General features: G+C 35.0%; 1 protein-coding gene across 5 annotated transcripts in view; it reads left to right on the top strand.

Annotated features, from left to right (window-relative positions):
* The window catches only part of LOC146398664 (uncharacterized), a 304,287-nt gene that overhangs the window by 79,411 nt on the left and 208,295 nt on the right, over positions 1-16,581 (top strand). Inside the window, exon 6 of one of the 5 annotated variants that reach the window (XR_014820086.1) lies at positions 270-1,401. The exons of the other annotated variants lie outside the window; for them this stretch is intronic. The gene's annotated coding sequence lies outside the window, so the exon portion shown is untranslated. Of the gene's footprint in view, positions 1-269; positions 1,402-16,581 lie in introns of those variants that run through there. 5 annotated transcript variants of the gene reach the window in all.

Raw genomic sequence — 16,581 nt, 5'->3', positions numbered from 1 at the left:
TGGGAATGTGTGCGCAGGTGACTCAGTTTGTCACTACTGATGTTTGCCCTTAGGTGACTATGCAGGTGCCACTAGTGTTGATTTTGAGGTCACACAGAAATTTTAGCAAGTAGGTGAATTCACAAATATGGAATCCATGGATAATGAGAATCCATGGATAATAAAAATAAAGGAAAACAAAATTGGGTCTTATATTCAGAATATGAATATAAAACCAATAATGCAAAAACAAAAACAAAAATCCAACTTTGTTTTTATGGTCTCTTCAGTTTTCAAATTGGGAATGGATAGTGAAAAATTGAGAAGGAAACATTTGATTTATGACTTTAGCAAGTTGAATGGAACACTTTTTCTTCTGTTTGAAGACACTGCTTATAAGCCAAAGATAGCATCTTCTGAGAGAAAGAACTTCTCTGATAGAAAAGCCCTGTCTACTTTTATTTCACAGTAAATAAAGTTATTTATCTTTTCATGCAGAACTGAAAATATGTGATTTTAAAACATATTCAAAGGTATAATTTATTTCCCTGAGACCTTGATATCCCATAACTGAATAAAGAATGAGATTAGTGATGAGGAGAATATTAATAAAGGGAAATCAATAACTATTGGTCCCATATCTAGAAATTGAAGTTAATGAGCAAACAGAATGAGTGGTACATAAAACTTTACTGACAAAATTGGTACCTGTGTTATTTTACATTCAAAGTGCTTAACAATTCTGTGAAACAGTTGCTGCTCAATTAGAACTCAATTACATGTTAAATGAACTAAATGCCATTTCATTTGCACAGAGGAATCTTTAATAATGATTAATGGAAATTTAATCAAATATGAGTTGAGACTGCAATGTGTTCAGCAATAGAATATGAATGAGTTATATGAGTACTAACTAGATCCATTATCTAGATCATGATGCTGATGAGGTCAAGTTTGAGGGTGTGATCCTTTTGCAGCACATGAAGCAAAAAGAATGTTATGTAGAGTAACAGATGGCATCTCATAATCGGCTCTTCACCTTGCAAATGTATCCCTTTGGCCACAATAGACCAAAGTGATGCTGAGTAAGGAAAATTACTCACACTGGCTCAAACATGTCAGTCAGTAGTTTTGTTTGATGAAAGGAACAATAGCCGAAAAAAAATTTTAGTAAATAATTTTTTGATGATTAGCCCATAAAACCTATACATCCAAAGAATTACATTTACTTCCATAAGAGGGAAAGTGAAATCCTTTTCCCTTTTCCTTCATTGCCCATATCTGACATCCAACTATTATCCCAAAGTTTTGTAATTGTATAATATTCTCATTTATGGAATAATAAATAGTTTCTATAATGTATAATGTTTATAATGTATATATTTCACTTCAAATGAAAATAAATTTTATTTATTTAAAATATGAGCTTTTAATTTACATGTAAACCTTAGGTTCATCTTGAGTAGCAAGTATATGTTACTTATTTGCATGTAGTACATTAGTGTATTCTTTGGAATGTTTTATTCATATTCTATTAGTTTTGTTTTTTAGTTCATATTATTACAAATAATTATGCATCATGTTACTTTCTCACTCTTGAGAAGAACTGAAATGTGTAGAAATGCATTATTATCTTCTTTCTTCTAAATTTGTTTTGCTCTAGGAGCCACAGAACTGTTTCCCTCATCTGTTGATCCTAATATTGACCCTTCAATTTATCTGTGTAATTTTACTGATTCTCTAGCATCCTAGCATTATTAGGGGAGCAAAAAAGCATAATTTGTATTCCTCATTACCTGGTGTTTTGGAATACCTTTCACTTCAGTAAAAGTATTCTAGCTGTATAAGTATTTGCCCATTAGGCTTATAATTTCTACACTGTGGAGTAAAAAAAAAAAAATGGTTTTGGTTAGTATATTATTATAAAAATGAGGCGAATCTAACAACTTTTTTTATTCATATGCTTATTGAGCACGCAGTGCCAGTGATTGAGAGGGGTATTCAAGATAATGCTTTTATAATATCGCAATACCCCTTTGGTAATTCTAACACTATGGGGGCCGGAAATCACTGTTAAATTTAGTTAGGTGTTATACAAATCTCAACATAGTGACATGCTTTATGTAGTGTATAAATCCACATTCTACTTTTATGGACAAAATGCAGAAACTGAGTTATTATGGTCTCATTTGAAGACACCCACTGAGAAAACTGCCTGCTATTCAATTTAACTATCTCAAAGGGATAACAAGAGAGACCTAGTTGTTGGAACTCAAGCCTGTGTATCAAAGAATGTGAGCCATGCATGGTGGATTTCAAGCTGAAGAGAAATGGTATTATTAATATAATACCCATGTGAACTATTCTTTCATTAGCAGTTCCAATTTGCAAAACACTCTCCTTGTGTTAGATATTCTTTTTAGTTTTATATCCTACAACCGAGCCTACTAGTATTTCAGACTTTGAAATACTGGTATTTTAAAAAGTTTCATGTCAAATATCTCCTAAACCAGCTATATGATAATATCCATTACCTTTTTAAATTTAGTTTTGAGTGTGTATTCAGAGGATCTAAGAAATGATGTAAATAGATCTTAAGTCATTATATGAACTATAAGTTTTCTTGAAAAATAAGTAATTAGGAAAAGTATGCTACTGGAAATAAAAATTTATGAACCATCAGGATTAATTTTTAAAAGATAGTTAAATTTCTAATTTTAAAACATATGAAGTTAAATTTCTAGAACATTAGCTTAGCTTATGCAAATAAAATACATAGAAGAAGTACACAATAGGAGTTCTCCTTATGGCTCAGCAGGCTATGAAGCCAACAAGTATCCATAGGATGTGGGTTTGATCCTTGGCCTTGCGCAGTGGGTTAAGTATTCAGTATTGCTGTGAGCTGTAGTGTAGATCAAAGACACAGCTCAGATTCTGTATTGCTGTGGCTGTGGTCTGGGCCGGCAGCTGCAACTCCAGTTCAACCTCTAGCCTGGGAACCTCCATATGCTGCACTTGTGGCACTAAAAAGCAAAACAAACAAACAAACAAACAAAAGTACACAGAATATAAGGCATATGAGCTTTCCTCAGTTATAAGCCATTTTTATTTAAATTTCAAAAATCTTTGTTTCTCTTTCTCACCCACCCACATTCCTTCAGTAAACACAAAGCATTAGATAAATATAGGGCTGTTATGTCTACATTTTTTTCCCTCCCAATTCTGATGTCTTCCAGCACAGAAATTAAGTTCTTTCATTTCTTCCCCCTTCTTTCACCCTCCCAATTTGGCATCAGTCCTTACCCTAGAATCACAGAAATAAGGAAAAACTGTAGATACCTGTCTGTCCTGCCCCTCATCCTCCATTCAATGAGGATTGCTCATATGCCATCCTGTAACTGAGTCTGATACATTTCTCTTACCACTACTTAAACATTTTTCATATATTCAGGCTTTGTTTAGAGCTTGTTTCTAGCCCCCAGATCATCTCATACATCCAAACTTATCTCATGGCAAGTTTCCTCTCATTCCTTCTTTCTGTCCTCTCTCTCTGCCATCTTATTTCACTTTTCCTCTGTTCAGGCCATCTGTGAACCAGACAAACAGATAAAAACACACAGATTAAAAGCCCAAAAAATGAGTGTTGAAGTAACGGCTGAAAGGGCAAGATTAAATTGGAGCATTTAGAAAATAAAATAATAAACAGAATCACCTTTATTTAGCTTTAATTGTATATAGTATTCAGTTAATTAAGCTTTTGAATACATAAAATGCCAATGCAGTTTATTTACGCAGTTGGTATTTACTTTCAATTACTTCCAAAGTGGTTTTCCACATTCACAAGAGCAAGGAGGTATAGTGAAACAGTCTGTGTCAAGTGCAAGCTCTAACAGGTGTGGCAATGACGGATGCTACAGGATTTCTATGTGCTGTCACACCAAATGAAACCAGATCTGCTTGTGGAGCAGTTAACTTCCAAGTAGAGTAATTTTTCTCTTCCTCAGAAGTTACTGGTGAAGGTCTGTTAATACGGTTTTTCTGAATTCGCATGACATTGCAGAAGTACTTGAGGAAGTCAAGTTTTTTTGTCTGATCCTTCTTAATTTCTTTTCATCTTGTTCCATCTTTAGGATAGCTAGAAGAATTTCCACATAATTTATATTTGAAAAAAGACTCTTTCCAGAGTCTTTGGCATGCGTCCCACTCATCCAATATGTTCATGCTTTGGTGCAAATCAACACATTTTGATAGGTGAATGTGTAGGGCATATCAAGTGAGGAAAATGGTGGAAACATAGGCTCATATTATTATCCTTCTAAGAAAATACCTATCATATTTTTAAAGGCTCGTATTTATGGTCTTTTAATTTTTATTTAGGAACATGGACTATGGAATCATTTTGTGAGAGATTTGGCTCCTATTTGTACCAGTTTGATAAATTCAGGCTTGGGCAAATTAATTAGTCATGTTTCTCATATATAAAATCAATTCTTCTGAGAACTCATGTATATGAAGCATTTTTATTGCAATTTAGGATTCGTTAAGCATCAACATTGGTTATTACTATTGGACTTTGATATTATTATGGGATCATAATATATAACTTTAATTTATGCTTTACCCATTAATCCTAGTTGTTACCCTGAAACCACAGGGAATAAATGCAATGTTTTTATATCTGGCAGTCCTTGAAATACTTAGATCATGTTACTCTAGTCCAAAAACCTCTTATCTATGCCAGTCCTTGTGCCTTTGGAAATTTTTATCACATGGTTTTCCTGAGATTTGATCCTCCTTGTCACTGTTTTATAAATATTCATTCATAAATATTTCCTTTTCCATATGAAACCCTGAACCAATTACTGTACCTCTGATATACTTTCATTAAGGATGTAAAGATAATTCATTAAAAATTTTTAACCTGAATTAAACCTTATAATTGATGATCTTTGAGATTATATTGGGCTCTTCCTCTTCCTTGTCATTTTTCTGTACAGAATCACTCATCTTCTCCTTCTCTTTCCCTCCCTTCTCTTCCTCAACTATTTCTTTCTAAAATGTATCTCAGCAAGGTTGGCATTTCAGGCTGTCCCAGAGGAGGTGTCAGGGGAATGGGAGAGAGATGAGAATGGTGCTGTGGGGGCAGGTTCTTAGTATGGTGTGGTAGCTCCCAATTAATGTGAAAAAGTCATCTAACCAGGGTGGGGACCCAGAACAGTGTGCCAGAGCCAAAGCAGTTTCTACAAGGGATAGGCGCACAGAATGGAATGGACTAGGATGTTGTCCACGCACCAGGGCAGAGGTAAGAGGAGACACAATACAGTGCAGATTGTCAGAGACCACGCTGGGGAGGGAAGTTGTGGGAGTGGGGGAGTGGTCATCGGCCATGTGTGGGAATTCAGAAACTGAGTGGGGACTACAGGTGTAGGTGCAGTCAGGTGTGGGATAGTAGAAATTGGGTGAGAGGGGCATTCTGTGAGGGGACTCCTGGGGTGGAGCGTTCAAGCCCAACCAGATTAAGGAGGGAGGCCTTGCAGGAAGTGGCCAACACATTGTGAGCAGTAAGGAGGATGGGCAGGCAGGGAACAGGACATCAGTGAATGCAGGGAAAGGGGTTGGATGGGTGGAAATCTGAGAACTAAATGTGTTCTTTGTTTTCTTGATGTCACTGCTTCCAGACCTTTTCTGTGTATGTAGCCAGGGAATATATATGTGACCACATGCATGTGTATATACACACACTTACTCATATACCGCAAAATTCATGTACAGTAATAGACATGAAAAGTTTTTAGCCATTTACTTTAAAACTGGTATTTCTTTTTTTTTTTTTTCTTTTTCGAGCCACACCCATGGCATATGGAGGTTCCCAGGCTGGGGTCCAGTCGGAGCTATAGCTGCCAGCCTACACCACAGCCACGGCAATGCAGGATCCGAGCCGCGTCTGTGACCTACACCACAGCCCACGGCAACGCCAGATCCCCAACCCACCATGCAAGGCCAGGGATCAAATCTGCTATCTCATGGTTACTTGTCAGATTCATTTCCACTGCACCAAAACGAGAACTGCCAAAACTGATATTTCTAATGCTGATGCAACAACACAGGTTTTCTTCCCGTTACATTTGCAAATTCATTAATGGTGGGATCAAGTTCTCTATTCTTAACATGCTTACTTAACTGAACATTTTGAGTGTGTGTGTGTGTGTGTGTGTGTGTGTGTGTGTGTGTGTGTGTCAGTGACTGAGAGAGAAAGAGACGTTAGTATTTTGGCTAATGTTGAGATTATTGGTAATTAAAATCACTTCCAGTTACTCTATATTGAAGAGTTTCGTGACTGCTTATTTGTTTAATTTTCTGACACTTCATCAAAAATTCTTCAAAGTGATACAAGATTGAGTAAATGATACATACTTTTTAAATCAAAGTATCTACAAAAATAAAGACTGTATAATATGACAGAGTTGATTTGCAAATGGCTTGAATTCCTTAATGATACAGTTTATAAATCTTGCACCAAAATAATTTGTCAATTTCAAATATAAGACCTGGAATGAAAAGAGAAGAAAATAGAGGGAGCTATTTTATTAAGTGCCCTTTTGTGAATTTTAAATATTTTTATTCAATTTATGAAAAAATAGGTATTTAAGTATACCATAACATTTGCACATATTGATTCAAATGCAGTCTCATTTTTAAGACAGCAAGAGAAAATTTTGGCAAAATTTTTTAAAATAATCTAAAATAATTATTCTTTGCAGTTAACTTTCAACTGTGCACCTATGTATATTGTATGTAAAATAATGGCCCCCCAAAAATGTCCAATGTTTGTGTCCAAATTTCTGGACCTGTGAATAGGTTATATTGCATGACAAAGAGTACTTAAGGTTTCAGATGGAATTAGTTGCTAAAAAACTGACCTCAAAACTGAGAGATTATCCTGTATTATCTAGGTTAGGTCCAGAGTATTAGAAGAACATGTATAAGTGGAAGAGAGGATTGAAGAGAGAGCAGTATGAGAAGGCCTGACATTGTGGGGGTTTTTTGTTTGCATGTTTTATGGCCTCACCCATGGCATATGGAAGTTTCTGGGCCAGGGATTGAATCCAAGCAACAGTTGCATCCTACGCCACAGCTGAGGCAACACCGAACCCTTTAACCCACTGTACCAGTCCAGGATCAAACTGCTAACTCTGTGGGGACCCAAGCTGCGGCAGACAGATTCTTAACCAATGTGCCACAGTAGGAGCTCCCAACATTGTGGGTTTTAAAGATGGAGGAAGGAGGCCAAGAGCCAGGAAAAGAGAACAGGCTCTCTAGAAGCTGGAACAGGCAGGAGACCAAATTCTGCAGGTCTCCAGAACAGAAATCCACCCTCCCAGTGTTTTTATTTTAGCCCAAGGAGATCTCTATTAGACTTCTGATCCCTTCCAGTCAGAAATGGAAAATAATAAATTTGTGTTTTTATGTTTAGCCACTAAATTTTGAGGAATTTATCATGGCAGAAATAGAAAAAGAATACACCCGATTTGAAGAATTCTATGACAGTACCGTATATATTGCAACTCGAGTTTTACATTGTGTTATTTGTCTTATGTGGGCATACTATACTTTTAATGGAAAATACTTGCTATATAGATAAAATATTATCAATGAAGTATGGTAGTGATAACAAGTAATTCCCTTAAACCCTACAATATTTCCCTCTTCCCAAAATTATGGCAGGTTATTCCTTGGAAATAAGTGACTATTTACATGTTTCGCTGAACTTTCTGGAAGATGCTGAAAATATTTTTTTCTTGCAGAAAAACACTTTGTTTCGGATCAGTGCACTGCTAATCTCTGTGCAATGTGTAGTACTTAGTGCTGGTGTGATGAATTAGGAAGTACACCCTAGTGAATCCTAAGTCATTTTTTTTTTGAGGCATGTAAACATTAACAGAAGAACACCAGAGTCCATAAAATATTTAATATCATATTGGACACTCTTCTTTATGAAAAGAACTAATTAGGCATGTAATTTAATTAAACATTCAACATTTAATTAATATGATCTTGATTGTTGTACTTAAGGTATGATTCTTGAAAATTATGTGTTTATATGACACTACTTTGGGACCGTCTGATTCTTATTTCCCAAGCAAGTGGGTCAGAAGAAATCTTCCCTCCCTCCCACTCCTCTGTTCTTACCTTCTTCATTCCTCCCTTCCTTTTACTTTACTTCTCTTTTTTATGCATAAATATTGAAATCAAGTGTTAATGATTGAGAAATGAAGTTCTATATTATTATTGAGCAATCTTAACACCAGGTACAAACTATGTTGTAGAGGATATTCACAGAATATGGAAAATATTGCAGATGACCAATAGTTATAATAACATTAAGTTCTATTTATTCTCCAGCATGGGGACTACAGTTAACAATATTATATTGCATTCTTGAATTTTGATAAGGAAGGATTTTAAGTTCTATCCACCCCCCTTCCAAAAAAAAACAATGAAAACCAGAAAGAAGGAAAATGGTTATTATGGGAGGTAATGGATGTTAATTAGCTTGATTATGTTGAACATTTCACCATGCTTATGTACATCAAAACATCAATTATGTACTTAAATATATATAATTTTTATTTGTGAATTATACCTTGATAAAGTTGAAAAAAATCATAATCAGGACCATCTGATGGTTTAGAAAAATTCATTTTAAAATATTATATAGGAAAAAATAAAGATTAAAAAGTGGAGTTCCCATAGAGGCTCAACAGAAATGAATCCGACTAGAAACCATGAGGTTGTGGGTTCGATCCCTGGCCTTGCTCAGTGGGTTGAGGATCTGGCGTTGCTGTGAGCTGTGGAGTAGGTCACAGATGCAGCTCTGATCTGGTGTTGATGTGGCTCTGATGTAGGCCAGCGGTAACAGCTCCAATTAGACCGCTAGCCTGGGAACCTCTGTATGATGCAGGTGCAGCCCTGAAAAGACCAAAAAATACCAAAAAAAGACAAAAAAAAAAAAGATTAAAAAGAAAGAAGTATAATATTACTCCAAAGTTGCAAAAGAAATAAAAGTATATTTGCATAAGGAAGTAAACTAGAAGGACATACACCCCTAAAACAACATCAAAAACACAATGAAAGCAATACAAGCATTTGGTACCAAATCCATATAGTAAGAAAAAAACAAAGCAGAAAGCAAAACATTATCCCTTCCCGCACACTTAATTCCTCTTCTCCCAGAAGTAAGCTGTTTTAACCATCTAAGATATTAGGCCTTATAGATATTATCTCATTTATAAAAATATATTACAGTTAAATCTTTATTTCTTGAAATAGCAACTTAATCTCTGTTAGGTCCTCATACCCATGTGAAAGATGGAGAATATAGCTTGGCTCCCGTCTCAACACCTGGGGGATACAACAAAACAGCATCATTTTGGTCCTAAGACATCTGGAATATGTAGGTTTTGTTGTTTATTTGGTGTCATGATAGCCAGCATAACAACTTGACCATTACTGTAAGGCAGCTGCATGTCTAAACTGAGGGAAATTCGCAAACATCTCTTTGTTTGAAATTATACCAATTTTTACTTTTGAACCACATTTCCTGGTATGTTTCCATTAATGACTTAAAGAGAAGCAGATCCCTTTGAATTGTTTTAAGAAGATAACCTAAAAGACAAATTTATAAGGGTCAGGTAGCACCTTTTTTTGTTAAAAGACAGTATTTCGTTGGGTTGGCAGAGGTAAGCCCAGTGATCAAGCACAGCTGCCTTCATCCTCACCAGAGGTTCATATCACTACAGAGTTTGCTCAGGCAGAAGACTTAATGCAGTGAGGAGATTTTTAAATATTGTTTAGGTATTATATTTGATAGGGAATAAAGGCCAAGAGATAAATGTGACCTGTCCCTGTCTTTAGACTCCTTGTCCTTTTATGATTTATTTTACAAAGTCAAGATATAATAAATGTGATAATATGCATTCTACTTAATAAACTGATTTCTTAAATACCTATTTATTTTATATTTTATTTTTTATAATTATTTTTTCCATTATAGCTGGTTTACAGTGTTCTGTCAATTTTCTACTGTATGGCAGGTTGACCCAGTCACACATACAGGTGTAGATTGTTTTTTCTCACACTGTCATGCTACATCATAAGTGATTAGACATAGCTCTCAGTGCTATACAGCAGGATCTCATTGCTTATTCATTCCAAAGACAATAGTTTGCATCTACTAACCCCAAATTCCCAATCCATCCCACACCCTCCCCCTCCCCCTTGGCAACCACAAGTCTGTTCTCCAAGTCCATGAGTTTCTTTTCAGTGGAAAGGTTCATTTGTGCCATATATTAGATTCCAGATATAAATGATATCATATGGAGTTTGTCTTTTTCTGACTTACTTCACTTAGTACGAGAATCCCTAGTTCCATCCATGTTGGTGCAAATGGCATTATTTTGTTCTTTTTTATGGCTGAGTAGTATTCCATTGTGTATATATATCACATCTTCTTAATCCAATCATCCATTGATGGATATTTAGGTTATTTCCATGTTTTGCCTATTGTGAATATTTTAGAGAATTAATTATAACATTTAGTATTTCTCCCAGAGTTTTGTAAATTTCATAATTTTTCTCAGCTAGCAATACTGATATATACTATTAACATATATATATATATACTATTAACATATCTATATATTACAGTTAATGTATTAATATACAACTTTGATGTAGCTATAGAATGTATATTATATACTCATATATAATAACATATAAATTTATTTTTTTGTGAGGAGTGAAAGAGAATGTATTCAAGCATTTGATTCAAGAAGTTTCAGAGCCCTTAGTCTAACTTTCACTCCTAGCTGATAGTTTTACTGTAAATGAAGTCACAGGTTTAAGATATTTACTCTCCAACAGTTTTAAAGTATTTCTCAGTTTTTCTAATATTAAGTATTAGTAATTAGCAGCCCTGATACCAATTTAATTTTATTATAGGTAGGCTTTTTTCCCTTTTTTTTAACCCTTGAGGATACTTTGAATTTCTTCTTTACTTTCATTGGGCTAAAATTTCACTTGTCACATAAAATTGGGATTCTGCCCAATTTAAAAGCTATAAACATTTTTTGAAAGAATCAACTTGACTTCTGTTTCACTTACTACCTCAGCTCTGAAACTGCCAAGACTGAGTTTGGAAATTCTCAGTGTGCCAAAAAAAGAATGACTTCCATTTTTAATAATACCTTTTATATTCTGTTTCTCTAGCTGTGGTTGACATATTATACACACCCAACCCATCTACTTTATTTTCCCCTAATGTCTCTTTTCCACATGACTCTTCTCTTTCCTCCCTTTCTTAGAGCTGATGTGTGTGCATATGCAAAAATTTCTTCATTATGGTTTCACTGTGGGAAAAGATAATCCATGTGCTCAGCCCTCATAAACTACACAAGTTTTTTTTTTTTTTTTTTTTTCTTTCTACAATGGAGTGACTTTAGAACTAAGATTTCTTGTTAAGGGAAAAATCTATCCCTTTGAAACTGATCAAGCTTTTTTTTTTCTTTCCTTAATTTTAAATCAATGTAAAAATATTTCTGTAATAATTGCAATTTTTTTAAAAAGTTGACTTATTTTAAGTCTTCTACTTATAGAGCCAATAATAGAACTCATTATCTGTAGCAACATTTATTTTTAATGCATCTGTAGAAAGAAATATAGACATTATATTCTTTATAGTTTTTGTTGTTGTTGTTGTTGTTAGTTTTTTGTGTGTGTGTCTTTTGTCTTTTTAGGGCCACACCCGTGGCATATGGAGGTTTCTAGGCTAGGCGTCTAACCAGAGCTGAGCTGTAGCTGCCGGCCTACGCCACAGCCGCAGCAACGCGGGATCCTAGCCCTGTCTGAGACCTACACCACAGCTCACGGCTCTTTATAGTTTTATACTAAACCGTCATCTAGTGATACATAGAGTTCTTTAAAAGCGCCAATGTATAATAACTTTTATATATAGATGTGTAATATGTGTATGTGGGTGGGTGGCATGTATTGAATGCTTTTGTGTGCCACTGTTCTATTTACTAAGCATACTGATAAACTCCCTACTTTCATGGAACTGAAATCCTATATGTAACCATAAAGTAGGCTTTTATTTCCATAATGGAAACTAAGGCATTCACCTGAACCTACTTCTGAGAAGCAGCTACTGAGAATCATCATGATGTGTGCAGCCTGTGGAAACCCTAGGTAGTAGGGAGAAATTAGTTTGAATGTCTCTGTGACTCAATGTCTTGTGAACTCTGGAGTATTATCTTTCCATCCTTACTTCACTGAGGATCTATGGACAAGATGAAAGCCAAATGTAACTTGAAAAAACATGAAACAGTGGGGAAAAAGTATTCTAGACTTTAATATACCTCAGTCCAAAATTCTCTTCCTCCCATTCATAAGCTTTATATTTTCTGTCCATTAAAAAAAACCTGTATTTTATACAGTTTAATATAATTTGTTGTATAGATCCTGTAAAGAAAAAAAAAAAGTCTAACAGAGTTAAAACCATTTACTCAGTTGATACACATCCAGGAGAATCTGAAGAACTGGGAATTCCCTAAAGCAAAGCAGAATTAGAGATTTATAAATAAGGGGAGATGCGGGGTACATGTCCCTGTGGTCTGGCCCAACTCATTGTTTCCTTAATCTGTACCTGCCAGAAGATTTTTGGTTGGAATGGCTAGAGAGTGTGCCATTTTCTTACTCTTCTTCTTCAGTATCTTTGGTTCAACCCTATTTTAAAAAACTATTAGACCAGTTCTTTCTAGAGCTGCTTTTGTCAGACAACTAGTGACAAGGTGCTACCCACATTCAGGATTATACAGGATTTGTACACTGTGGAGGAGGACAGATCTTAGAAACCATTTGAGAAAATCTCCTATGATAGATAGATAGTTGGATGGATAGTTGGATGGATAGGTGGATGGATAGGTGGATGGATGGATGGATGGATGGATGGATGGATGGATGGATAGATAGTAAGGAGGGAGATGAAGACGACTTCATGTGGATCATTATAAAGCTCAATTTTTATATCAGTTTAAAAGTGCCCCGGTTTTCTACTATCTTGAAAGGATGAGAAATGTGAGCATGGTAGTTAAATGGAGCTGCTTTAGTATGCAAAATATAAAAAAGAAAATAACTCAGATTGTTGTTTTATACGGTTAATTGGAGAGTAATTTATTTGAATCTGCTTTATCTTTTGATTACCTTAGAATGTGTTATAAACATGTAAATGGAAATATTTGAATGTGCCTCAATTTAGAAACATTTAAAATATGCACATTATTTTGGGATTATCCTGCTCACTGGTTACATGAGAATTGATGGGCTAATTTCATACACATGACCTGGTGAAAAAAATATGCCAGGTATAAAGTTAAATTTTTTGAAAGATGATTTTTGAAAAATGACTGCTCATTTATCCATATTAAGTATTTTCCATACTCTCATTCTGGAAAAGAATGATCCAGAATTTCTTGATTGTATTTAATAAGCAATAAGTTATTTAGAAGGTGAAGGACTAACATAAACTTGTGAGATACTTTTCAACTATATGGGGATTAAGCAACATGTGTGCTTCAGTAAACACTCTTTTGCTTTAATATGCTTATCTTTAGAAGCCCTTTCTGCAAATAGTTAGAATCTAAGTATTGAATTTTTAATCTCCTTGCAGCAGAGCAAAGGGAAACTTTAATAGTGTCAGTGTATTTTGTACTAGAACACTTTGGAAAAATAATGATACTTGCTGGAGTTAATTTCTAATTTTGTACTCTTGGGATAATAGAGTTTGGTTATTACAGAGTTTGGCTCTAATGGGGTTCCTGGAAGATATTGCCAGTTTTTTGGTTTGTTTATAATAAAGGATATTGTAGTTGATTTTTCTTAAAATTATCAGTAAGCAATCAAATTTATGGTACAGAAATAGGTTTGTTGTATATAGACCAAACATTGAGAATAGAGGGTGCTATTCCCAATGGAAAAAATTCTGACAGACAGTTTGTTAACATTATGCTAGCAGAAAGCATATCACATTCAGGATTTTATTTTCTCTTGAGAAAGGGGCAATGGCAGTTAATCCACTAATTTTTATTTTCTCTGTGTTCAGATCTAAATCCAGTAATCCAAGATGTGTCCGAGGATTAAGTGTGTATTTACCTCTAAATCACACAAAATCAGCATTTTAATAAAAGTAACTAGACCCTGCAGAAGTTATATCTGACTTAAATATTTATTCTTGAAGGTTTTGAATGTACTTTGACTTTCTATTTTTTATAGGCTGGACCAGGTGAAGAATTAAAATTATCCATGTTTCCTTGTTGAGTAGACCAATCTACCTCCCTAAAGTTTAATTAATCAGAGTTTCATATCTTTTAGATATTTTATCTCTTCTGTGACATCTGAAAAAGTTATATCACATGATTTAGATTGATGTTATTGCCAAAATTGTTAGTGCAGTTTGAAAAAGTTAAATACCAGTAACTATCTTCTTATTTTAAATCAAATGCAATACCTTATTTAGCAAATCTGTCTCCTCACATAAGATTTCTTTCCCAGTAATTAGCAGCATCATAAATCTAATTGTCAAAGTCAGAAGTCAGGGCTTAGCCATTTTTATATTTCTCATTATAAATCAATCACTAAATCCTGTTGACTCCATTTGTAAATTTTCTCAGCTCCTACACCTCTTCCAACCACTCTCATTCTCAGGTACATAGAGCAGGCCACGGTTAGTTCTCTTTTGCAAAAGTGACTGTCTTCAGTTTTTTCCTGAAAGCAGCCTGGATGGGAATTTTCCAAAACCTAAATTGTCACCCCCCCCCCCCATTGACTAGCATCACATTAAATTTTGGATGAAGTCCAAATGCTCCACTGAAGCCTATAAATTCTTTTTAGGGCCACACCTGAAGCATATGGAAGTTCCCAGACCAGGGGCCAAATCGGGGCTGCAGCTGCTGGCCCACGTCAAACCATGTCTTCAACCTCTACCACAGCAAAGGGCAACGCCAGCTCCTTAACCTACTGAATGAGGCCAGGAATTGAATCTGCATCCTCATGGGTACTAGTTGGGTTCATTATTGCTGGGGCGCATCGGGAACTTCCTGTAAATTCTTTATTATAAAATCCTAGCTCGCCGAATTTGCCATTTTCTCACTGTTTCTGAACTAGCCAAAATTATCTTTGGTGGGTTTTTTTTTCCACTTCCCTTTTAGACTTTCAAACACATTTGTTCCAGTTTAAATACTTTCCTTCCTCCTGCTCCATTTTGCCTATCTATCAACTACGTATAATCTAGGTCTCAAGTTTTTCAATCCTTCGTCATCCCTGAACTGAGTTTATTTGCCCATCTGCAGGCTATTGTTGCTTATCCATATCCTCTGTCCAAATGTCTGTCACAGTTTTGAAATCCTCATGGATACATCACAGTGACTAGGTCAGTGCCAGACATATGATAAACATTTGGTAAATGTCTGTTGAATGAATCAATGGATGACAGCTAAGAGAAATAGAGGGGAATATAGAATTATTGATGTATTTATAGTACACAATAAATTTACTTACATTATTGGTTTTTATTGTTTTTTTGGGGGGTGGGGTCTGTGGATATCAATGAGAAAAGTAGATGCATCTCTGTTAACCTCTTTTTAATTCTTATTTTATATTGGAGTATACTTGATTTCCAATGTTGTATTAGTTTCAGGTGTACAGCAAAGTGATTCAGTTATACATAGACATATGTCCATTCTTTTTCAAATTCCTTTCCCATATTGGTTATTGCAGAATATGGAATGGAGTTCCCTGTGCTATACAGTAGGTCCTTTTTGACTGCCTATTTTTTATACCATAGTATATATACGTAAATCTCCAATTCCTAATTTATCCCTTCTCCCTTTACCCTTTGGTAACCATAAGTTTGTTTTCTAAGTCTGTGAGTCTGTTTCTGTTTTGTAAATAAGTTCATTTATATCACTTTTTAGATTCCACGTATAAGTGGTATCATATGATATTTGCCTTTGTCTGACCTACTTCACTTAGTATGATAATCTCTAGGTACATCCATGTTGCTGCAAATGGCACTATTTCATTCTATTTGTGGCTGAGTGGTATGCCATTGTATACATGTATCACATCTTCTTTTATAGTCCTCTGTCAGTGGACATTTAGATGGCTTCCATGTCTTGTCTGTTGTAAATAGTGTTGCAATGAACATTGGGGTTGCATGTATCTTTTTTAATTAATGGTTTTCTATGAACATATGCCAGGAGTGGAATTGCTGGTTCATATGGTAGTTGTATATTTAGTCTTTTAAGGAATCTCCATACTATTTTCTATAGTGGCTGAATTAAATTTACATTCCCACAAACAGTATAAGAGGGTTCCCTTTTATTCACACCCTCTCCAGCGATTGTTGTTTGTAAATTTCTTGATGTTAGCCGTTCTGACTAGTATGAGGTGATAACTTATTGTAGTTTTGATTTCTATTTCTCTAATAATTAGCAGTGCTGAACATCTTTTCATGTGCTTTTTGGCCATCTGTCTGTCTTCTTTGGA

Source organism: Sus scrofa, chromosome 11 (genome assembly GCF_054392235.1).
Source record: "Sus scrofa isolate SSC_HxYL_T2T_F1_AM1 chromosome 11, Sscrofa_HxYL_maternal_Yorkshire_Landrace_v2.0, whole genome shotgun sequence".
NCBI lineage: Eukaryota > Metazoa > Chordata > Mammalia > Artiodactyla > Suidae > Sus > Sus scrofa.
The sequence above is the reverse complement of the archived record's forward strand: the minus strand, read 5'-3'. Positions and strand labels throughout refer to the sequence as shown.